Genomic DNA, 25,569 nt, shown 5'->3' with positions numbered 1-25,569 from the left:
CCTCAGGAGAATAGAAGTCATGCTCTGCCTGGGCAACAGTGTCAGTTAGAGCTTCTTTTGTGTCTGCTGGGTGTCAAACACTGCACTGGCCACTTGAATGGTATGTTGGAAGACTAGGTCTGGGGCCATGCTTATATATGGAATAGAAGAGGCAAGTAGACAAAATAGAGAAAGGGAGTTCCAATGTGCATAGAGAGGCAGGGGAAGGGCAGGATGACTGTGTCCATGAGGAACAGTGGGGCAATCCAAAGAGATGTCTCAAAAGACACAGAATTGGTACCTCCTTTTTTTAGAAAAGAAAGAGATTCATGTCCCTGGGTGGCCACAGTGAAGAGAGGGTACACCATGGTTTGGGGCAAAGTGTCAAAGGTAGGAGAATGGAGCCTGGGGTAAGTCAAGGCTACAGGAGTGGGTTGGCAGAAGGTAGAACGGGAGTTGCCCCAAAGCTGTACTCTTGGCAGGCTAATAAGCAGACCAGTCTTGGGGAGAGGAATTACCAGACATTCAAGCCCCACTGAGTCAGACAGGAGGCTCAAATTCATTACATCTCATCAACTCAGGCAAATTAGTGAAGCTTTTTGCTTCACAACTTTCTAAGATTCTCAGGCAAGGGAATGTAACACTTTTTTCTTGCCCTGAAACTGGCCGTTTGGGGCAGCTACAATAAAATCTCAGCGTTCATCATCTTCCCACTCCCAACCTCCCCCAAAAAGAAAAAGAAAAAGACATAATTGCCGATATTACTATTTTGTGCATTGGATAAGGGTTTCCAAAAACAATAACAATTAATTTTCTTTGGTGGTGTTAGCCAGAAAACAGTGAGGTGCCAGGTTTCCATACTCTTCTTAGATCATCTGGCATCTGTGAACAATGGCTGTGAGCAACAAGCCCTTGGAGGCCAGTAAAGTTGTGTTATAACCCCAACTTCAGAGATTTCATATCTTGGCCATTCCACATCACAGCAGGTAGAAAACCCGGGATGGAAAATGTCAGTCTGGATACAAGTTTTCTCCACAGAAATATTGCTTCAACATAGCTGAAATCCTTAGAGATCTTTTCTGTGTCAAGCTTCAAAAACACACTAGCCTTGGCTTTAGATGTCTTTTTGACACCACTCCAGACATATTTAAGAAATGGGTCTAATTTTGAATATATCAGGGCAGCCAACCAAGGCCTAAACGTGGATTAAGCCATCCTGATTTTATGCAAAAAGAATTTAAAAAAAAATAAATGCAGCCAAAACCCTGAAATTTCTGAAGGCATTTACACTGATCCTCTGTCAGTTTTTAAAGGTTTAAGGCAGAATGAGCTAGATTACGTGCTCTATGACCTGGGTCGTGAACACCCCTCTCAGCGTTCTCTTGACCATTGCTATAAAGAGGACCCTAAGTGTAACGGACACAATTTATCTTTACTTTCAAGAGTTTTAGAACCCCATGAAAAGTTTCCTTTAAAAAGTGGCATCAACACTAAAGTTTGCCAGCACACAAGATAGCCTTGCTCTGCTTCCTGAAATGCTAAGCTGATGTTTTGTATTTTTCTAGACTTATTTTTTCCCCAGTTATCTTTTCTAAACAGAATGCTGTCAAGCTAAAATCGTGAATTTGTTGGATGACAGTTGAGTAATAAAAATGGGAAAATGTCTCCATAAAGTTGACTTAAAAAATAGTAAAAAGAAAAAAGTGAGAAATGATTTTGTCACTCCATTGAGCACCTACTATGGAAAGGAACAATGTTGGGCATTGAAAAGAATTTCAAGGAGCTCAAATATAAGCTGTGAAATAAGATGTGTGTGTGTGTGTGTATATATATATATATATATATAACAACATGATTTACAAGTACTAAATGCAAGGTAATGATTGCCGTTATTTCTTGAGCACCTACTACTAGGCAGGTTCCACTTTATATTTATTGTCTGCTTGTGGCATTTACTGACTGTCAATTCTCCATCCATGCTTTGTGGCACTGTCATTCCCACGCATGCCAGCCCACCTAACTGCAACCCTCCTGCAGTTCTCCACCGAGGGTTTTCTACAGGAGCGTGCTCAGCCCCTCACTGGGCAGGTTGTACGTGCAGGGAGCTAACAATTTTGGGAGCAGCCCTCGACCAGCAATCTACCAAAGAGTTGGTAGATAATTTTGACACTTTCCTCACCCATTAATGAGATGACTCTGAGGCAGGTTCTGGATGACCCTGGTACACCCTACACATCTCCCAGAGAGCCCCAGTGGGACTGAGCCCAGCCACCCACAGTGGTCGTTAACATGCCCTGCATCAACTACCTCACTGCCCTCCTCTCCTCCTAGTGTTTCCTGAGATCACCTCCAAATTTAACTCCTCGAACCTGAATTCTTGTCTTAGGATCTGTTTTTGAGGCAACCCAAGCCAAAACAGCTATTGAATCCTCATAGCAACCCTACAAGTTAGAGTTTTACAAATGAGACAACTGAGGCTTAAAAAACCACTTGCACTTCCTATCCATCTTAGAGATTAAGGCAGGGCAAGGTGATATAAGAGGTGGGAGTTATCTAGGCCCCACCTTTTTACCTTCTGTCACAGTCATTTTCTTCCTAGCACTTATCCAATGCAATTATGTGTTTCTACACGAGCTGTTTATTTGTGTGTGTATGTGTGTGTGTGTGTGTGTGTGTGTGTGTGTGTGTGTGTGTGTGTGTGTGTGTTTTATCATAACCCCAACTCTTTTCCCAACTGGGCTGGAAACTCCATGAGGCAGAAACTTTTTCTCTATTCTACACTGTCTGGTAAATAGTAGTTCAATAACTATTTGCTAAGTTAATCAATAAGTGAGTACATTTTACCTTAGAAAGTTAAGTTAGACATGTTCCCATAAAGAGATTGCAAACATAAAAATGATTGAAAACAGAAAATATCAGACATATATGTTAGTCTTCATCTTTAAGATTTAGCCCACTGAGAAAGGAAACCACCCACTTCTATCCCAAGAATTTAGAAGATGAAGAATCAAATTCCGGTTTGCTGTGATGCCAATATAGTTTCTTACTGCCCAGATGGGGTACAAGGGTGAGACCGGTGTACCCAAGTTTGAGGTGTGGATACATGCAGGCACATGTAAGTCACAAGAGAAAGCCCCACTTCTGGGTACTCAACAGTGTCCCTGGAGAACTTTTGTCCTCTGGGATCGAATGATCCAGAGGAACTAAGTCAAGGACAGTGGGGGTCTCTGACATAGAATTATGGTGTCACTGGCTACACTTTCACGCATGGGTATGTGGGGCCACTTAACCCAAAAAGACCATTGCAATAAAAATATTAAAATCATGGGGCTGGAGCTCATTCCTTGGTGCTCTCTTATGCGAACTTTACAAAGTGGAGGGAGCTGTTGTTCCCTCTTACTTCAAGACCCCTGGTGCCGGAAAGCCCGGACCCCAGTAGTGCCTGTTGTGGTGCAGTACACACCTCTTCTCTACCTGGCCCATGCACCCATCCGCAGTTCTGAGGAATGTGGGCTGCTGACAGCTCCCTCGACCTGCATTCCACACTAAGATTGCCCCGGGCCATAGAGAACCCCTTACCCACAGTTACATCTCCCCCCAGGGGCTGGCCCACGACAATGACTGGTTGACATGGGGATTCAAATCCCAGGCCCTCTTACTTCAGTTGGCTCAACTCTGAAAGGTCAACCAAGCTCTGGAGTTCTCCATGTAGGACTAACTTCATAGCTATCAGACCTCGGCAGTCTCCCAGGCCCCATGCTCAGAAGAACCTCACGCTTGGTTCCATGCTCTGTTGTCATCTAGAAATTCTTTATAATCTTATTTTTCAACATGAGTTTTGTAAGGGCAGTCCTCTGAGCCAGTGGAGTATGCACGTGAGCAGAGGAGACAGGACAGTGTGAGTGTTCTCCTCTCTCTGCTGCTCCATGAGCACAGAATTCCAGCGGACCCACGATGAGTTTGGCAAAGCTCAAAGCAAATTACCATTAAGCGTCAGATCTACAGCTGAGTAAGTGTGGTGCTGACAGCTGCGAGAAGTCACACTTTTCATTCAAACCAGAGCATCTCCAAACACAGAAAGAAGGCAGTGGCATTCTAAGCAGCATGAACAACCAAGGAACCCCTACCACATCCTTCCTACTTCCTGTGTGAGCCAACCATGTTCACTTTTGCTTTCAGTTCTCCATTACTCGTCAGTGTGACAAAGGTAGAGAATATTGGCAGAATATGCACACGTCAAAAAGGGAAATACCATCAGCTGAGTTAGTTTTGTGCAGTGTTTTTGCTGTTCTGGTTAGAACGGGAGAACTATGCATGCACGGGCAATAAAATACAAAATGTGCATTCTTGGTGATTGTCTATACAAGTTTAATGCTCTTACACTCGTGTTTAAAACTAGCAGTGCGTAATGTAAAGATGAATGGTAAAATCCATGCTAATAATTTAAATCTTTAATTTTTTCTTTATTTAGAAAAACATTAAATAGAAAATAAACATCACTATGACAATTTGAGAGACCAAAGAGAAAAGGAGAAAGTTGTATATTTTGGTACCTTTAATGACACTTTTTTTCTGCTCTTTGAACAAGAGGCATTTTCATTTTGCACTTGGCCCCACAAATGACACTATGTCCTCATTTAACATCATTGATAGGTTGTTGGAAACTGTGATTTTAAGTGAAACAACATATAACAAAACCAATTTGACCATAGGCTAATTGATATAAACTAGAGTTAACTCCCTAAGGCATATTTCTGGTCACAAAAGCTTCAACAAATTTCTCAATAAAGACCCAAAACATATCTATTATCAAATATTGAAATAAATATGAGCTATGCATACATCTAAGAAAGATTAATAGAAATGCGGTAATTATTTATCCAGTTATTCCAGCTCAGTGTCACCAGTGACTATAGTCTGTCTTCACAACTTGAGGCAGAAGGCAGGAACCCACCCTGGACAGGACGCCATTCTATGGCAGGGCACACACTCACACCCACTCACTCACACAAGGACCATTCAGACATGCCAGTGAACCTCACCTGCACACCTTTGGGATATGGGAGGAGATTGGAGCATCCAGAGAAAACCCACACAGACATGGGAGAACATGCAAACTACACAGACAGTGGCCCCAGCCAAGAATCTCATCAACTATATAATGAAGCCACATTGAGTGAACCCATGTTATTCAAGGACCTGCTGTGCACAGCCAGATCTGCCCCCAGAGATCAGCTTAAGCCTCACTAGCACCTGCACTGAGGTTCAGTTTCTCCCTCTGCCCCATCCAGATCCAGCCTTCCCTACATCCCTACAGGTGTATCGCCTGAGAATACTCCTCTATTCACTATTTCCCGGGAACCCAAACTAAGACAGTTTATCACAGTTCAGAGTTAAGAAGCTGCTTGTCTTCAGGACAAATCAGCAGATGGGACTTGATGGGCTGTTGGCAGACACATCAAACTGGTCCTGGACAGGACAGCTGCATCTGAGGGTAACAGGGTCTCGGTACCAATGGAAATGTATTTATTCATGACTCCCCAGTACTTGGGAACTGCTTAGGACCAAATGGCATCTTTATTTCTCAAATTGAGCTATTGTTTTTCAAATGGCATGGGCTCTGGGACCTGTTCCTCTAGAATTCTGCTGGCTGTGGCCAAACTCCAGTGGACCCTCAGGGTGAACTCACTTTAGTCTTGGTGTCTTGTGGGGTGAGGATGAAGAATTTAGAGGGGGTGAAATGGAGGGACAGCCTATCCCCACCTCCTGCTGGCTGAGACAACACAGAGCTTGAGATGAAGCTAGGCGCTATTATTCACCCATGGGAGTCACAGAGCACAAAACAGAATTCTTGCTAGAAAATCAAAGGAAAATTCAAGTCTTCTGACCACAAAGGCAGGCAGTAGAAAAAATATCAGCAAATGTTAGAAATATTTTTTTTTTCACACTGAAAGACAGAGATTGAATGAGAAGCTACGGAAATGTGTGTTGCCCAATCACCCCACAGCAGTTTGGAAATTTTTAAAAATCACTATCCACAAATATTATTTTGTTTGCTAGTTTTTGTTTTTACTTCTTTCCTCTAATGTTTTGAGAAGAGGGTAAATAAAATTCTTCTGAAAGCCCTTTCCTTACTTTGAGGTAATTCACTCCCTGAAATGATGCTTTGTCTGCTGTTCCTTGGTGCTCCCACTGCTGGATAAGCCACTGTTAAGCACCTGCTGTATACTAGTCCATGGGCTAAGCAGGCACTGGGAGTACAGTGCTGAACAAAGCAGACATGACCCTGCTATTTTGTTAAAAAAATAAATAAAACCTAAATTGGGAGGGCATGCCCATGCAAATTCTTGTAGAGTGCTCATTGGTTTTGATGTTTTTAATAAAACATATAAACTGCAATAAGTAAACAACCTTAAGAAAAAGAAAAGCATAATTATAAAACAGCCATAGAAGAAACAGAATACTCCCTAGGTCAGAACCATAGTAACCATCAACGATATTTGTGTGCCTCATAAAATTGTTCTGAGTCTAAAAGATGTATTTTAATTAAGAATTTTCAGAGTTTCAGGAGTAATCTAATATTTGTTTTCATTATGAAAATGATTTTCACTATGAAAGAATCATGATTTGGCCCTCTAAAACCCGTACTTAGTCGGTGTTTTAATTGATAACAAGACTAATAAATCACATTATGGTAGTTTGATCTATCATTTTCTTCCTTTCAAAATAGGAAGAGATCCCTACACTGATAATTCTTAAAAGTCAGTGTATAAAGTACATCAAATGTATGAAAAATTGTAAAAAGCAGCATTAATATGTTGGTGTTGGTTCTTCCTAATGGGGGGTATCTGGGAGATTTAATTTTCTTCCCCACACTTCTATGTTCTTCAGTTTTTCTTCAATGAACGCATGCTTTCATGCTAAGAGACAGTTTTAAAAATTACAAAGACAATTGTGCATATACCATATGATCACAGCCTTGTAAAGATACATGCATAATAAGAAACATATTTTGGGCTTTAAAAAATAAAAGGGCAGAAGGACAGTGAATAAATTTTTTCACTTTTACTCTTCTTTTTCCAAATTTCTTAAACATCAATCAGGAATGCTGCAAGTAAGAGAAAACTCAAAGAACTGATGCTTCAATCCTATGGACATTAAGTTTTTAATTAACAAGAGGACTGGAGGTAGGCAGAGTTTTTGACTCCAGGACACCATCAAGGCCCCCAACTCTCTTACTTGTGCTCTGACCCCCTCCCTATGTTTCTGTCATCCTCATGCACCATGTCCTCACGTGACACTGCTCAGGCAGAAAGGAGAGACACAGGAAACAAAGGACTTTCTCTTCCCACACTTTCGTCTCTTCAAGGAAAAAAGTATTTCCCAGAATCTTCCAACAGTCTCGTGTGATACAACTTTTTATGATGACAGAACAAGTCCACATCTGCATGCTCCATTCTGGTAGCCGCTAACCACAGGTATCTATCTAGTAAACATGTAAAAAGTGGCCGGCATGACTAAGAATTAAATTTTTAATTTTATTTACCTTTCCTTAATTGAAATGTGAATGGCTACATGCGGCTATCGATGGAACAGTATGTTTAGAGAAATCATGATGCATTCCCTGTGTCTGGTCACTTTCCTCGCATATTAGAATTATGAATATATTAGCAAAAGGAAGCCGGGGGTATAGCTGTTAGGTAGACAATCAATTATGTCTGCCCTAACTTACCATTTATTTATGGTAAGTTTTATCTGTGTCTGGGATTCGGTACGTTGACCCCACCGCTCACTCGTCTGAGGAGATTGTGTGACCAGTGTGTGTTATCAACCTAGAGGACAATCAGATTTGAAGCCCGGTGGTTAGTTTGTTTTTGTTTTGCATATTTTTTGTTTTTCTTTTGTTGTCTGCCAGAGCAGACAACAACAGCAGTCGTTGGTTGTTGTCTGCTGTGGCTGTTTTTTTGTTTTTTGGTTGCATTCATATTCCAAGTGGTAAATCTTCATCATTGAATGGATGTGGACAAAATGGCATGTTGAATTGACTGCTTTTCTCCATTCCACCTTCAGGAATCTTTTAAAGAAATCTGGCCAATTTTTGGAGTTCCTTTTATTTTACTTGTTCTTTTCCCTTGGTTGTTTTTATTTGCATATACCACACCTTCTCAGCTGAATGCAACACTATCTTTGGGAAGATGTATCAATTATATTAATAATAAGCATGTGATGATTTGCCAAATATGCAGTAAAATAGCAAGTTTTTGAGATTTTTGTTGTGAAAAAAATAGTCAGTATCTAGACTCCAATGAAGAAGCATTTGATCAATAAGATATGAATGCTTGATAAGAAGGAGAAATATAAAAACCCTATTCCTCACATTGGCTTCTGCTATGAAAAGCCACCACTGTATATTACATTTCACTCCTGCAACAGTACATGAGGTGGGAAGCGGGGTAAAGTGTCCTCATTTTACAGATTAGATGTCTCACTCAGGGCAGTTGAGTGACTTCTCAAAGATCCCCTACCTGAAAATTACAAAGCAGTCCCTCAACCCAAGTGCTAATAAGTCAAAGACTACAGATGTACATTTGTAAGGCACGTTTATCCACATTAAACTCTGTGCCTGCTGTCCCTAGCCAGTAGATATGTTTGCCAGGAGCTATTGTCATGAAGAAAGAAGAAGAAGTGGATGGAGAATGAGGACAACTAAAGCAGCACTGTTTACTGAGTGCCCCATGCAGAATGGGTTGGGTCCTCTGTGTACATCACCTAATTGAATCTTCACCAAGAGAAAGTGAACAAGCATAGCTACACCTATTTTACAAATGGAGAAATAAGAGCTTAGAAATTTTGAATATCGTTCTAAGAGCAGTAAGTTCTCATAAATGGTGGAACTATTAATTCAACTCCCTGGTATCTCACTTCCAACTTCTGGCATTTTCCCAGTTTGTCCCTCTGCCTCCCGGGTTCCTCTCCCTCTTCCTCTCCTCCTCCCTTTTCCTCCCTCTCTGCCACTACTTTTCTCCTTGGAGGCATTAAAACTATTGTCTCAAAGAGTTCTTAGTATTTTACAACTACCACATTTTTTTCCATTTTTCTTTATGGTTAATAATAAAAGCTACGAGATGAAATTGTTTTAATAGCCTCAGATGCACTGGAATCAAAATTAGCAGTTTTTCAGAAGAAAAGAAAAGCAACTTTCACCAGTTATAACCAAAAGTCGTCTAGAGTTTTGCCCTGAACTGTTGTACTAATTCAGACCTTTTCACTCTTTCAAAGGCCTCAGGTTTATCATCTGCTCCTTAATTGCCTGGGATGTAGTTGGACCATCCGTAGAAGGATACGATTGAGGAGTGGCATGGCCAGAATCCCAGGGTAACTTTCACATGCCTGACACTGCTCACTTTCACATCTACTCCAGCCACCATATGAAAAGTTCACTGACCTTTATGCACGAGTGCATGTTATGGATCAAGAAGCCTTTACTGCAGTCACTGTAAATAGATAATGGACTCACGTTTTAATAAGTGCAGGATCTGTCTGGGGTTTCTCAACATTAGTCCAATCATTACAGAAACTCGATTACACTTTGCTCCAAATACAAAAAAAAAAAAAAAAAATGAAACATCAGCCTTTGGCCTCTTGCAATTTTTATTTTATAAAGGGAGTATTAGTAGTAATAGAAAGGAAAAATTATCTGAGTGCTTACTATGTTCTAGGAACTGTGCTAAACACGTTTAATAACTCCCTTAATCCTCATAATAACCTTGCGAACTGAATGCAATTGATGGCATTTTGCCAACGAGGAACAAAAGCTCTAGTAGACATTGGGAGACCCAGGCTAAGATGGAGGCCAGAAGCATGAACCCTGCAGCCAGACCGGACCATCCCTCCCTCCACCTACCAGCTGTGAAACCACAGACACATTATTTAATCTTGCTTACGTGCAATACTATGACATTTTCTATGGAGCATCCACAGATTTTGGTATCTGAGGAAGGTCCTAGAACCAATCCCCTAGGGATCCCAAGGGATGATTATAAACCTTTATCCCATACGCCAGAGAACTCCAGAAGCTTCCTGACATTTTCATGCATTCATAATGCTTATGTTCTCAAGGGAAACTGTCTCTAGGCTCCAGCTCCAACTCCTCCTGTCTGTTTCCAAATTGTACCCCAATATTGCGTCGTATCTCCTTCATCTATGTCCATTTTTGTAACCAGCTGATATAAAGCACTTGATAGTGAAATAGACTTCAGTGAATACTTGGACATGATGCAGAGGGGTCATACTGTGCCCAGAACCAAACAATTTAAAGTGCTCTTTTAGCCAGTCCTGGTCTGGTATCACTGATTCCCACAGCCAATAAGTCCTGTGGTAGCCATCTTTCTGCTGTCTTCTCAGTGTATTTCTTCTTCTTCTGTATATCATTCTGGAAATATATCTTCTCATTCTCTTGGACAAAGAAATCCAATAGGCCAGATGCAGTGGCTCACTCCTGTAATAATCCCAGAACTTTGGGAGGCTGAGACAGGAGGAGCACTTGAGGCCAGGAGTTTGAGATCAGTTTGGACAACCTAGCAAGACTCCATCTCTACAAAAAATAAAATAAAATAGCCAGCCATGCTGGCATGTACCTGTAGTCCTAGCTACTCAGGAGGCTGAAGGGAAAGATAGCTTGAGCCCAGGAGTTCGAGGCTCCAGTGAGCTATGATCTCACCATTGCACTCCACTTGGGCAACAGAGAGACACTTGGTCTCTAAAAAAAATAAAATATATAAAGGGAAAGAAATCCAATAGTCTTCACCTTTGAATTTGCATAGAACATCAAACTTGGCAGAATTTCCACTTTCATCAATAAATTTAATAGAAGACAATAGTAGGATAAATCATGATTTTTCCTATTATGTGAGTAGAGGATGGAGACAATCACAGTACCTGACTTGAAAGCTCTTCTTTCCCTGAAATATTCCCCATCCTACACCACCCCCAAGCTGAGTTAGCCAACATGCAAATTCAGCAGTGGACGAGTGCCAATGTTTTTAAAATAATTTGACATTTGATAGCATTTAAAGGCACCACGGATGCTTTCCTTGTCCTGCAGGGTTGGAGTTGGACATCTGGGTCCTACTACACAAAGGACTCTTTGGATTTGCAAACACCCACTCCTACTCTCCCAGGGCCCATGGAGTCCCATTGGAGTCCATGACCACAGAGTGCATGTGAGCAGGCAGGGGACAAGTCCAGTGGCTTGTCTCTGCGGGGGCCTGTCCCATTCACCCCTCTGCTCTCTCATACACGGGCCCTTCTTCACATGCCCTTTCTCTTTACCTCTGAAGTTAGTCTGCCCTTCCATGCCCTCCTCAACTTTCCCATGCACTCTTAACACACAGCTTAGAGCAATTTCTTCTGCAAATCCATGATAGCTATTTCTGGCCCCCATTAGACACTTTATATCGGGGATTTGAGCATCTGTGAATTTGGGTGTCCTGGTGGGGAGGGGGGTCCTGGAACCAAAACCCCACTCATTCCAAGAGACAACTGTGCTACTATAGCCATAACTACTATTCTGAGCACTTATCATATACACCAGGTGCTTTTATCAATGCCATATATGTTGAAGACTCATAAACTGGGAATGGAAGTGAAGGAGTTAACACTTCTGATGGCCTTATATGTGCCAGGCATTGTGCCAGGTACTTTATCTGGGCCCTCTTACTGTGAGGGGCAAGCAACATTGGTTGAAGCCTTAGTCTTACCATTAATTTACCTTTTCATCCTGCACCTGCCACTAGATACATCTAGATTGCTACCTATTAAAAAAAAATCTCAGGGATTCCCGTTGTGCCCTTTTCAGTTTTTTTGTAATTTGTAATTTTATCTTTATTTATTTCAATAACAAATTTAAACCTAATGAGGGTAAAGAATTCTGCCTGCCTTGTTTATCATTATATTTCCAGAGCTTGCATACTGCCTACCCAGAGATAAAAACTAAATATGAGTTAAATCAATGTGTAAACCTTTCTTACTCTACATACACCCTTTCAGTTACTAAGAGAATCTGATTCTCATCACCCTTGGAGATAAAACGTCTAGTTTATTTGTGTTATAAACACATATAAATTTATAAGCACTTAATTATTTAATTTATGATAAAATGTAAAAAAAATAAAATTATAGTGTCATCATTGTTGTGAGCTTTGTCATCAAATCTCAATAATTTTAAATATTCTTATTTTTACTTTTGATCTTACACACACACACACACACACACACACACACACTCATGGTAGCATATACAGCCTGTCGAGAAACACTAAATCAAATGACCCCTGAGTTTGGGGACCACAAATCTCAGTATTCTTGGAGCAGGATCAATTCCCAATATTCTCTCTAATGTCTTTTTCTGCACAGATACAGCCACAAATCATAAACAAAACATTCTTTGGCAAACTGGTCTCCAATCCTTGATTCAGAAAATATGGTCACCAGATCCTCAAAACTTCTGGAAGATGTTGTTAGGAATTGTTTCAGGGCACTTTGGGTTTGTGGTGACCAGTTTGCCTGAAAATAAATCGAAGTGTCCGGTGTCTGTCTGCACGTGTCAAGGGCCCCTTCTCCCGAAGCTCTGAGGCCACCTGCCCGGTGCCTCCCACCTGACCCTTCCCCGCCTCGCCCCCTCCCCTTTCGGCTGGTGCTCTGCACCACCTGGGTCCGGTCCCCTGCTCTGAGGTGTGGGGCTCCTGCCCTTCTCCTCCGTGGCACTGGGGATCGGAGGTGTGTTATATGACTGCACGTGGTCTGTGACCCTTTCCACGGACCTTGCGGGAGAAAGGTTTCTGCTAGATTTTAAAAGACTGTCTTAGGTTACATTCCCCCAGAAGCAAACCCAGAGACCAGAGGCTTCCCGGGACGGGTGGAGGATAGGTGATCCCAAGCAGTACTTGCAGGCAGCAGGGGTGGCGGGTTGGGGACTGAGACAAGGGAGCTACAGTCGCCAGCAGATGGGGTGGGAAACTAGCAGGTTCCCTGAAGGTGACGAGGGCTCAGGCCCATGGGAGGCCTCTGGGAGAGGATGCAGACCACACTTCTGAGCTGTCCCCATGAGGGACCAGGAAGCCGGATCTGTTATCCATACATCTTTTATCCATCTGAGAATGATGGCGAATCACTCCTCAGGGATTTCACCACCCCACAACGCCAGCCTGCACCCCACCTTGTGCAAGCAAAGTATGCTCCTGAGGTTCAAGAAAGCCCACGGGAATGAGCCGTGAGTACTTCCAGTAAGAGGCCAGCGGTGTGGATGAACTGGACACCAATAGTGACACCACAGAGACTCCAGGTATCTATGAACTGAGTCTGATGAACTCCTGCCTGCAAAGTCATGTGTTAGAAGTTGATCCAGCTGCATCTTAACTAATTCAACCCCTTAGCCCACCCTCACTGTTCCTCACAGCCCCCTTTCCCTGCTCCAGAAAGCCACGCCCTGTGCTTGGTTCATTAGCAAAGCCCTATGCTAATGAGCAAGCGCTGGGGAAGCAGCACGGTGGCAAAGTGGGTTTCCACGGTGACCGGACCACATTTCACTTGTGTGGTAGAGCAGCCTAGAATGTCTCCACAACTGCGTGTCATGTGCTAGACAGTTGCTTCTCGACATTTATTGGATGTGACAATGTACTAGGTGTGGTCCTAACTCAGGGGACTTGAAATCTAAATAAACCTCTAACTGTCTTTGATGTATGGTATTTTCCTTTCCTTTCATTCAGTGGTTCTTTGCAGCAGGTGCTGACATTTTTATTATTCACACATACGTCTCCAGGACAGCATCTCACCATAACACTTCAAATTTATGCAGGAACTTTCTTCCGAGGAGGCCAAAGCTCTTCTAAATAAACCATCTCTATCATCACAGGATTTCAAACACAAGGAAATTCTCATGTGGCGGAAAAGGGAGGAAAACATGTTTTCCTCGTCCTGTACCTAGAAGAACCAAGGAACACAGTGGGGCATGGCTTTCTTGCAGGCTCATGGCTGCCTGGGAGCAGAAGCCCCAGTTCCACACCTGTTAAATAAGCCCGTAAGTAATAAGGCCAACTGTATACATCTAAGAGAAGAGTAAACAAGAGAACTTGTGTGCTAATACAGGATAGGGTCAGGATACAGTAAATATGAGTCAGAATTGTCAGATTATTAACATACAAAATCTTTACTTGCAGCTTCTGTATAAAAGGCAGCTGGCCACATAACATCTGGGTAAAGTAAGGAAAACTTGAATTCAAGGGCCAGCCCCAAAGCCTACCATAATGGGAGCCATGGAATTTCCCAGAGCCTCCTCCTTCCCATAGGGGAAATTATCCCCAAAGAGGGGGTGACAATATCTCACCAACATCACTCCTCCCAGGATGCTGTTGTGAGGCTTGGAGAAGACAATGCCTTTTCTAACAGGTGGAGTTATAGTTTTCAATCCTTCACTCCCTCTCTCTGCCAGGCAACTTAATGACCCAAATTTGCTCCTCCTCCTGTGGGTGGTGGGATTGGTCATATGACTGGATTTGGCAAATCAGATCCTGGTAGAAATGATGTGAGTTGGGGCCTTAAATGTGGAGCGTGGTTGGTTCAGCCTCCAGTGCTCAGGGACCCACTGTGTGAAGTTAGCACAGTTTATCCAAGTGGAAAGAAGTCACCAGCTGTTACCATCCCATCTGGAGGGAATCAGCATCAACAATAAGGTTATAAATAACAGTTCACATTTCTTACTTTGTGCCTAGACACCACCCTCAGCCTTTTCCATGATTTAATTCACCTAATTAACTCCCCAACAACTCTATGAGAAGGAGCTATTATTATCCCAATTTTACACATGTGGCAACAAAGTACCATGGAGGACCAGTGACTTGCCCAGGCTCCCTCAAAAACGATGAACCTGCAGTTTAAAATCATGTCATCTGAGGGCCTGGCTGTGCACCACAACAGGGTACCTAGAACATGGAAGTTGTGCAAAGTGAAGGACAGAGACCTCCCTAGCACACAGACTCATCCAGATGGGCATGCCCTTGTAGTGGGGAACTCCAGCACGACAGTGATACCAGTTCTGTGTTCTAATCCACTTTTCATAAGTTGTATGGTCTTGGCAGATGTACCTCCAAACTTCTCTAGGCCTCAATTTCCTCACCTACAGAATGGAACTACGAACACTATTTCAGGTGCTGGAGCTGTGACGAAGGTTAAATAAGGCAACGATGCAGGGCGAACACTGGGCACAAAATGACGTTAGTTTCTGTCCCTTCGTCGGCAGCCAGACTGGAAGCAGGCGTCCAGCAGGGAATGGCTGCCCTGAGGATCTCTTTTGAAGAGTGGAGGGAGTAAGACAAGCAGCAGAGGCCCTGATGACAAACTTTGCCCACCTCTGCACTTGGTCCTCAAGCAGCTCCCTCAAGAACAGAGAGACCCTTTGTCTGTTGCTGTAAAAACTGATCCTACTTCAGATGGGAACTTACGAAGCTCGGGGGTTGGATTTTGGTTGATGCTTTTAGATCAGCATCCAAGGGTTTGGGTCCCTGACGTCATTCCTCTCCCACTTACCCATGAGTTTATAAAAACCTAGGGTGCCAGGTTGGGGGGGGCGGCATAGGGCCAAGGGCACAAGGCCAGCAGCAGAATGGGTGGCCTCGGCTCTGAGGCCAACTACTGCCCAACGACTCTGCAGCCTGCAGGGCTTTCCAAAAAGTAAAAATATCATTCATTTTAGTGTCAACTTCCAAAGTGACACACGCATCCTTTCCCAGTGTCCCAGCCATCTCCTTATCTTTGCTGGAGAGAAACATCTCCATACATCCATTTAGCACACTGTTTATTATGAGAAGGAGTTTGTTGCAGAACTCAGGGCACTTAACATCTTTAAGTCAGAGTCTCTATTCGGACCGAGACCACGTTCTCTCTGAATATTGTGTATCCGAAAGTTTCCCGGGTGACTTAAAAGGCTAAGGAGTCTCTTTATAATGCACAAAAGGAATATGCAGTGCCGTGTTCTGATTTTAAGCGGCTTGTAAATTAGGCCGTAACTGCAGGGCCAATCTTGAAATATGGTACTTCACCCTGGTGCCCTTCCTGAGGTCGCTAACTAGGGCTGACATCTGAAAGCAGGGCAGAGTCTATAAATTATTATTAACTCTTTGATTTGACTGTGAGTTTCTAAGCTGACAAAATGGAAGGACTGGGCTCAAAATCTAGAAACAGGGCCTTGGCTTGCTTGCCAATGTTTTTAACCCTTCAGCCTCAGTTCACCAAGAAGCCTATAAACAACCCGCATGAACACACTTCAACCACTGCCTTTTACTCCCCTAATGAACACAGAAATGTCCGTGGTACAGTATGATTTATGGGAGTTCCAGTAACCATCATTTCATCTGTAGTATAATAAGGCCTCATGGCTGACAACTTTATAAAACACTGTTGGTGTACCAGCAACACAAACCACTTCTGAGGAAAGGTCGCCTCAAGATGGTCCAGTTCCTGGGCTGAGCTTTTATTTGTAAAAACAACCCGTCAAAGGCCAGAAGATATGGACAGCATAATATAGTTCCTGGTTCATAATATGCCATTTTTTAGAATCAATGAAGCAAATTTTATTGAGTGGGGTCTGATGACTCACACGTTTTTCAAATGAGGAGATCTTTTTTAAAAAATGAAAAAGAAAGGGGAAAAAAACACACAAACTAACTTCAGATGGTGAGTTTGACCTCTACTGATCTGAGACCGAAAAAAAAAGCTTAATTTTTTTGCATCAGAAATTTAATAAAAATCATGCTTCCATTATTTCTGTGGCTGTTACTAAGCAAAAACCTCAGTGTTTGTTTCTCAAATTTTGAAAGAAATCACCACTAAGGCTATAAACCAACAGTTATCATTACTATAGAGTATTAAGCATCCTGAACGTTCTTTATATCATGACAAAAATCACGACATGCTATGACATTTCATGGTAGAATTGTTCTTTCAGCAAACAGGGTCCACTCATGAAGATCAACAAATCCCTAATTCTCTAATCCTAAATTCTACACCTCCAACTTTGGTTTTCATTTTTAGCACTAAAAGGACACGAGGTGAGGGTGCAGTCTTTCCTTCAACAACTGGATAAATGGAAACAACATAAAATCTGCACTAATGTACAATATAAAGATTGAATGGGGGCCTGATTGATGAACTAGAAATCTCACTTTGATCACTGAAATCACTTTAATATTCCTTAGAATAATAAGTTTAGAAAGCCTCCCTTTCTCCCCAGGGACCCTTGTGTTGTCCACTCCCTTCCCATCCAAGGTTCACCTTCTCATCCAAGGGTCCCACCCCTTCCCTGCATCCCCACCATCTTCAGAACAAGCAACACAGCCCCCAGTGGGACAAGAGATGACCAAGTGTGCAACAGGAAGAAAATGTAAGAACCTCTGTTCATATTTGTTTTCTCTAAATGAATAAGAAACCAGGCTTTTATCCTATTGGATATGCAGGTGGACGCTGCCCCCTTGGCAGGTTGTGTGGCTGGTGGCCACGTGTCACCTATGTTCCAGGAAGGATCCAGAGGACAGAGGCAGAAAGCAGTGCCCTCACTCAGGGGTTTGGTTTTATGCATCTTCTGGCATATTGCAGCTCATATGCACCTAATTTACTGGATTTATGGATTATATTATCTGGTTTTAAGTACACTAACCCTCGAAAAATGGTTAAGTGATTTTAAAAAAAAAGATTCCTGAAAGGCATCCATAGATGAAGATTAATACTAGCAACAAAGGCAAAGCAAAGAGAAAGATGAAGGCAGAGCTGACATGCCTCCTCTTCCTCCCAAAGCAAGGTACAGTGGACAACCCCTGTGACCAGTCACAGGCCAAAAGCGTCTGATTATTGAAAGCCCAACTCCCACTTAAGACAGAGTGTCCTCCCAGACACAGGATCATGTCACTATTGAGCCATCACGACTTGCAGGACTTTTCAAAAATGTATTTACTTTCCTCATCTTTTGTTAGTTCCTATTCTTCTGTATATTTAAGTAATATTTGTAGAATCTTAGGGGAGTAGAAATTAAATTGTTGATAAATAAAACAAGCTAGACTGCATGCTCAAAATTGATTTATAGTTAAGAAGGTATGTTTAAAAAATAAAATAGGAATGAAACCAAAAAACTCAGTTCTCACGTGTCTGTGTTTGGATTTCCCCAGCGGCAGATACTGAGACAATTACTCACATGCAAGCCGTTATTTGGGAGTGAACTCAAGGTACACTGGCAGCAAGGGGGAGAGAGACAGGGAAAAAGGCAGGCAAAGTATGATGTGTTCATTATCAAGCAAGTTATCCTAAGGATAACAGGTGCTTAATCATACTGGGAATGCTGAGAGCCACAATAGGACACATCTCGATGTCATCCATTGGAGAAGACAAGAAAAAGAGTGTGGGTATCTATACACCAAGGTCATCAGTCATTGGCTAAGAGCTGCTCCCAGGGAGGGCATTGATTTCCTGGTACTTCTGGCCTGTGCAAGAAACCAAGCATGCTCTGATGGCCAGAAAGAGTCTCAGGTAACGGCCAATGGGAGTTAGGCCACCCCACACCCAAGGGTGCAAGACAGGGAATATGGATGGGATAGACCACCCTCTAATCTTAACACTGGCAACACATATGTCATTTCTACTTATTTATTTCCAATTTGGTACTTTCTCACCCTGCCCTGTAATCTTAACATGCCCATTTGGTCTCTCCAAACACAAGGCAAGCTCCTTTAAGGTCGATCCCCTCACATGCCTATTTCTCCCTCTGTACCTGTGGCGTGGCCCAGCACTTTGTAGTAAGGCAGCATCATTATGGGGATTCTTCAATATGCTGGGCCATCTCCTAGGCACTGGGGATAAAGCAAGGAATATCATGAACTTGCCCTTGTAGAGGTTACACTGTACTCACAGATGCTGTGACACCTTGCTCATCTCTGTTGGCCTGTGTATCAGTTAGCATTTGTTGCATAATAAACAACCTTAAAATCTCAGGGGCACAAACCAGAAGAATGTGCCTTGTTCATGAGTCTGTGTGTTGTCTGGGGCAGCTCCGCTCCACTCGTCTCTGTACCCCCGCCAGGACCAGCTGGCCAGCCGGGACATGCTCTCCTCATCAGATGGCAGAAATTCACAAGCAACAACAGATACATGTGACACCCCTCAGGCCTAAGGTCAGAACTGGGACACTGTCACTGCCACCTCGGTATCGTTGGCCAAAGCCAATCCCAGAGGCCATGCTCAGAGTCAAGGGGAAAGTCAACCCCCTGTGGAGGTTGGAGGACAGCAAGCCACTTGGCAAAGAATGCAGATTAAGGGAGGGATGAATAATTGGGAATATTAGTGCTTTTATTTACAGTTGAAACATAAATACATAGAAACATTTTTTCCATAAATAGTTTTTATTTTTATTGTTATTTCTGTGCTCTTCACAGAGATAGTGCAGTGAACCTCGATTAATTTTCTGCCTTCTCCTTCATTTCATGTGTTTCTGGATGTGCGATTTCGTCTCTTCTAAGAGAGCAGGGAGGCCCCTCAGCCCACTCTGAGTACCTCTCTCAGGACACAGCGATTAGGCCAGGCTTGGGAGCGTAACCCCAAACAGCTCATCAGAAGCCTCGCTCGGCGTGCTGGTTGAGGAAGCCATCTCTCCCTCTGAGATCACGGGGTATGAATCCATGTTTACCTGGAGCTACCGGGGCCATGTTTCCTCCCAAAACTGGAGAATGGTGCCAGCACTGGAGAAAACACAGCCGACTTCAAGGTGTGCCCTAACCCCAGGGCCAGCAGGGGTCCCGGACTCTCCAGGCCAGAGTCTGTCCGAATTATGATAGTTCTTGGATGATCCAAGAAGTGAGGACATTACCGAGCTTGGTTCTTTAGCTGCCTGTGCTGAAAAATAGTCGTGCTGATGTGGGCAATGCTGAGTAGATTAACCCATTCCTTTCCTAAACCCTCAGTGGAATGTATCCCCTCCCCCCTTAAGCCACACATCACTTTACCCCGTGGCTAAAATATTGATCTACAGACATGCTTGATCCTTTTAGACCATAGGATCTTTGACCAACAGAGCTCACATCCATCCTATCTTCATGTCCCCACAGTACTTAGAAGCATACTTTGTATACTAAACAATTTATACATAATTGTGGATGGATGTGTTTGAATGGTTTCCAGGTTAAGTAAATCTACTCAGTTTCTCTCTGAGATTCTTCTTCCTCAAATAAACTTGCTGACTCCCCCAGCACTCACATACTCTTTGTTTCCTAATGTCTTTGCATTTTTAACATGAAGTAAATAATCGTGTATCTATATATATATATATATATATATATATATATATATATATATATATAGGAGTCACAGAGAGAAAATTCCATCAAGCATGTTCTCTGTTTTATTTGATATGAACTAGAGATGCAACATAAGAGAAGAAAAGTTTACTTTAAAATGTCTTTTTTTCTGCATCTCTTGTAAGGGTCTTAAGAGCAGAGAATATTGTTTCGGTAATACTTCTCTGTAAAAGGACTGGGCTGGGTAGACCACAATGAGTCTTGTTTAATAATTGTTGACTTAAAGAACTTAAAAGAGTTGGGAGCAATTCTTTCAGAATTGCAAACAATGCCCAATAAAATAAGACAATGGAAATCACATTCACTAAGGGTCTATTATGTGCTAAATACTTAAAAGATTACTGACGTAAAGTATTAATTTACGTAAAGTTATAGGGCTCATACCACATGATTTCAAGACATTATAAAGCTGCAATAATCAACAACAGTGTGATATTGGTATAAAGGTGGATTCTAGATCTTTGTAACATAATCTAGAATCCAGAAATAGAACCAGACTCATATAGACAACTGATTTTCAACAGAGATGAAAAAGTAATTCAGTGGAGAAAGAACGTCTCTTCATCAAGTGTATTGTAAAAAAAATGCATTATCCACATGTAAAAGAAAACTAACTTCTCTTTTTACCTTATACCATATAAAAAAGATTAAGGCAAATGGATCACAGATACAAATGTAAAACCTATATCTGTAAAACTTTTAGAATAAAACATAAGATAAATTTTAATAGCATTGTGTTAGACAAAGATTTATTAGATAAGACCCTGAAAGTATGATCTATAAAAGAAAAAGTTAATAGATTAGACCCCATTACAATTTTCTGCTCTTCAAAATACACCATTAAGAGAATGGAAAAGACACAGACTTGGTAAAATATTTGCAAATCACATATCTGATAAAGTACTTGTATCCACAACAAGTAAATAAGTATTCAATTTTAAAATGGGCAAAAGATTTGAACAAATACTTTCTCAAGTATTTGGACTGAAATATTTGGACTGAAATATTTGGACTGAAAATAAGCACATGAATAGGTTCTCAATATCATTAGTCATTAAAAAACTGCAAATGAAAACTGCAATGAGATATCAGTACATACTTGTTAGAATGGCTAAAAAGACTGAACACAGCAAGTATCGGAAGAACTAGAAATCTCATTCACTGGTATGAGAATGCAAAATCGTATAACCACTTTAGAAAATAATTTGTTGGTTTCTTATAAAGTTCAGAAAATATACTCACCGTATGAGGTAGCCACATCATTCCTAGGTGTTTACCCAAGAGAAATGAATGCATATATCCACACAAAGTTTTGTGCGTGAACATTCACAATAGCTTTATTTGTAATAAACCAAAACTGAAACAACTCAAATGTTCACCAGTAGATGAATGGATAAGCAAGTCAGGGTATATCCAGATCTTGAAGTCCTACTCATCCAAAAAAAAATATATATATATATACATATATACATATCTATATATAGATAGATAGATATAGATATATTGACATAATTCGATATAAAGAATGAATGTCAAAATAATTGTGCTGAATAAAAGAAGCCATGTTAAAAAAGAATACAATCTGTATCATTCCACTACCTAAAACTCTAGAAAATGCAAACCAAGCAGATTGGTGATTGCCTAGGGAGGAGGAAAGGGAGGAACAGGAGAGAAAAATTACACGGAGGGAAACAAGGAATCTTTTGGAGATGACAGATGTTTGATATCTTGATTGTGGTGACAGTTTCATGGGTGTATACATATATCAAAACTTATCATATTGCACATATATGCTATTTATTTTATGCCAATTATACCTTAATAAAGTAATTCTATATCAATTTGTTTCTGCAAGACAAATCTACAAGAACAATACTGTTACCTCTTTTCTGCAGATGAAAAACAAAACAAAACAAAGCAAAACAGCTACAGAAAGTTGAGTCTCCCGGCACACATATGCCCAGGGCAAGAGGGTTCTGAAACAGTCTGATTACTTGGATTATCTGGGATGTATCCATTTATTTTTCTGGGCCTCACCTTCTCCATCCATAAAGTTGGGGGCTAGATTATACAATCTGCAATTTGAAGGTGAATTGAAGATGAATAATTTTCAATGATTAAATATCAAATGATTTTTCACTGGCAGATTTTATTTTTACTCTCTCCTGTTTGTAGGGAAAGTTCACCCATAAAAGGGTTCTTCTCTCCAGCCAAATGAAGGGAGTGGGGAGTCGATTCTGTCTGCATGATTCATGAAAACACCATAGCAAATGACAGGACCATCTCAAGGAACCCCTTCTCCTGCCCTTCGCCAAATTGCCACAGAGAAGCCTGTAAGCAGGATGAATCACAAGAAAAAAGCGTAGTGTATCCTCACATCATAAATTTTACAAAACTGCTTCATGAAAAATAACTTTAGGTCCAGGGACTCCACTAGAAAAATGTCCAACCTGTCTTCAAATTTGGGGACTTCAAAAAGTTTCCATACCAGCAGGTCAAGATTCAGTCCGTGCATCTTAGTGCTTCAGTGTACTGTATTTGGCTAGGAAAGTGACTGCCCGCTCCCTGGCAAACCACACTTTATTCATAGGTGTGAGCTCTTAACTGAGTTTTGTCAAGTTGTCATCCAACATATGGGCCCAGCTCCTCTAGTTCTCTAATAAATAACAAGCAGTTCAACTCATTAGATGAGTGTTAATATTCCACATCCGGAAAACCAAGACTTTAAAGCACTTTGGAGGAAACTCACCCAAAACCCATCTGTCTGAAATAGGCCTGGTTGGGTTAAGGAGGTCATATGGCTTTTGGTCTATTTATATTGTATGGTTTCTAATTACATTAAGAAAGACAGAAGCTTGGGAGGAGGGGATGGGTATATACAACCACAACGAGTAAGATGTGCAACATTCGGGGGATGGCCACGCTTGAAGCTCTTACTCGAGGGGGGGAGAGGGGCATGGGAAATACATATAACCTTAACACTTGTACCCCCATAATACTCTAAAATTAAATAAATAAATAAATGAATGAATTTATAAAAAAGGACAGAAGCTTGTGCTTCTATTTGCATCCTGGGTATATAGTCAATCCTCTGTCTTTGGGCTCTTCCCCAAAGCAGACCCTGGGACAAGGCCTTAGATGGAGGGAGTTAATTAGGAAATGACACTGAGAGGTGAGAAAGAAGGAGAAGGGCGCGATGAGGGTGCAATGATGAGCAGGCTACCCTCCTGGGCACCCTCGGAGAGATTGTGGGGAGCACACCTCAGAACTGCCCCCACCTGAGCAGGGAGCAAGCCGGGTGCAAACCCCCCAGTGTACTCCCCCCCACTGGCCTGCTCAGTTTGAGGGCGAGGAACGCCCTTAATTTGGCAGTGGATGCCTTCAGGAAGCAAGATGAGGGATCCCACTGTGCACATGCTCTTCAGGGTGGGCCCAGGGGACACGAGCAGGGCCCCAACAGCATGGACATCAGCCTAAAAAAGAGGTTTTTATGCTTATGGGTTTGACTTGACTTGATCTATATTTTTCAGACCTCCATTTCTACTGAATGACCTAGTCTTTCTTCTTTTTCTTTGTGTCACAGACCAATTTTTTTTTTGACAGAGTCTCACTCTGTTGCCCTGGCTAGAGTGCCATGGCATCAGCTCACTGCAACCTCAAACTCCTGGGCTCAAGTGATCCTCCTGCCTCAGCCTCCTAAGTAGCTGGGACTACAGGCATGTACCACCATTCCCGGCCAATTTTTTCTACATATTTTTAGTTGGCTAATTAATTTCTTTCTATTTTTAGTAGACACGGGGTCTCGCTCTTGCTCAGGCTAGTTTCGAACTCCTGACCTTGAGCAATCCACCAGCCTCGGCCTCCCAGAGTGCTAGGATTACAGGCGTGAGCCACTGCACCCGGCCCATCACAGACCAATTTGATGCCGACTCTCTCCTGAGAATAACAAACATGGTCACAAAGGCCTGAATTTCTCCTTCGATTTCAGGACACCTACAGAGCCGTGTAATCCCATCCCACTGCACCCAGATTAAGACTCTTTGACAGAGACACACACCACAGATGAAGTGAGGGAGGATAAAAAAGGAGAAACTCCCACCCTTTCCCCTGCAAAACCTTGGCTTCATGCAAGGAACATCTCTGAATTGCACTAAACTCAGGAGCTCTGAGCCACACACCCTCCTGTAGTCTGGAAGGCATGAGTCAGACTTCAGCTGCCCAGACATTACCCCCATCGAATGGACACACATGTGTCAGTGATCAGAAAACCCCTGTATACCTTGGTCCCAGACCCAGGGGGACCCAGCCCAGCTGGAGGCTTCCAACAAAACAGAAGTGACCCCTTGAAGGAATGGCCCAGCTCTAGACCCAAGAAGAGCCCTAAATATCTGAATGCTGATGTGGAAGCTCTAGTCCTGGGGGAGTCAGGTACTGGTGTGCCCTTCAGGCTCAGAAGTCACCATTCCTCAATCTCAGCTGCCAGGGGTGTATGGATGAGGGGGACAGGGTGGCCTCTGTTTTGAAGGTCTCACAGTTTGGTGACAAAACAGATGGGACCATAAATCGCTATGGTGCAGGGGCCAGAGGAAATCTGTATGAAGGAAAAAAAAGTTAAAAGGAGAAAGCAAAGAGGGGCTGCCCAGGCATAAATGCCTGGGCATAAATGCCACGGTTTATGGGCATTTATGAGCTGTACGGGGCAGGATGGCACCAGCTAGAGGGAAATGACAAAGGACATTCCAGGCCATGGTAAATGTGAGCAAAGGTACAGGGACATGAGAGTGCAGAGCAGTTTTAAGAAAATAGACCTGCCTGGAATAATGGGGACTAGTTGGAACAGATAGACACCTCGCTATTTTCTGAATTTTATAAGTTATCTATCCATTCCATCACATATTGAATAGTATACAATTCACATCTATTTCTATTATTTACTATATTATGTTACTATATTTTAAAATTACTTTGTTTTCTGCGTCATGATTTTATAGTTGAATAATGAAGTCCCAGTCCCTCAGATACTCTTAATCATGCCCCGAATGTGTTGTCTCTCTCTCTCCTGTAGGACTCCAGGCTTAGCAGGACATGTGGACATTGCCCAGCCTGGCTCGAAGCCACGTGTGGACTCAGAGAAAGCACCTGCCCCCAAGTTGGGAGCTGCAGTGGCCCATGGCTCCCTGTGCCCCTTCTGCTCCCTGGT

Source organism: Microcebus murinus, chromosome 16, assembly GCF_040939455.1.
Source record: "Microcebus murinus isolate Inina chromosome 16, M.murinus_Inina_mat1.0, whole genome shotgun sequence".
Lineage (NCBI taxonomy): Eukaryota > Metazoa > Chordata > Mammalia > Primates > Cheirogaleidae > Microcebus > Microcebus murinus.
Note: the sequence above shows the minus strand (reverse complement) of the source record.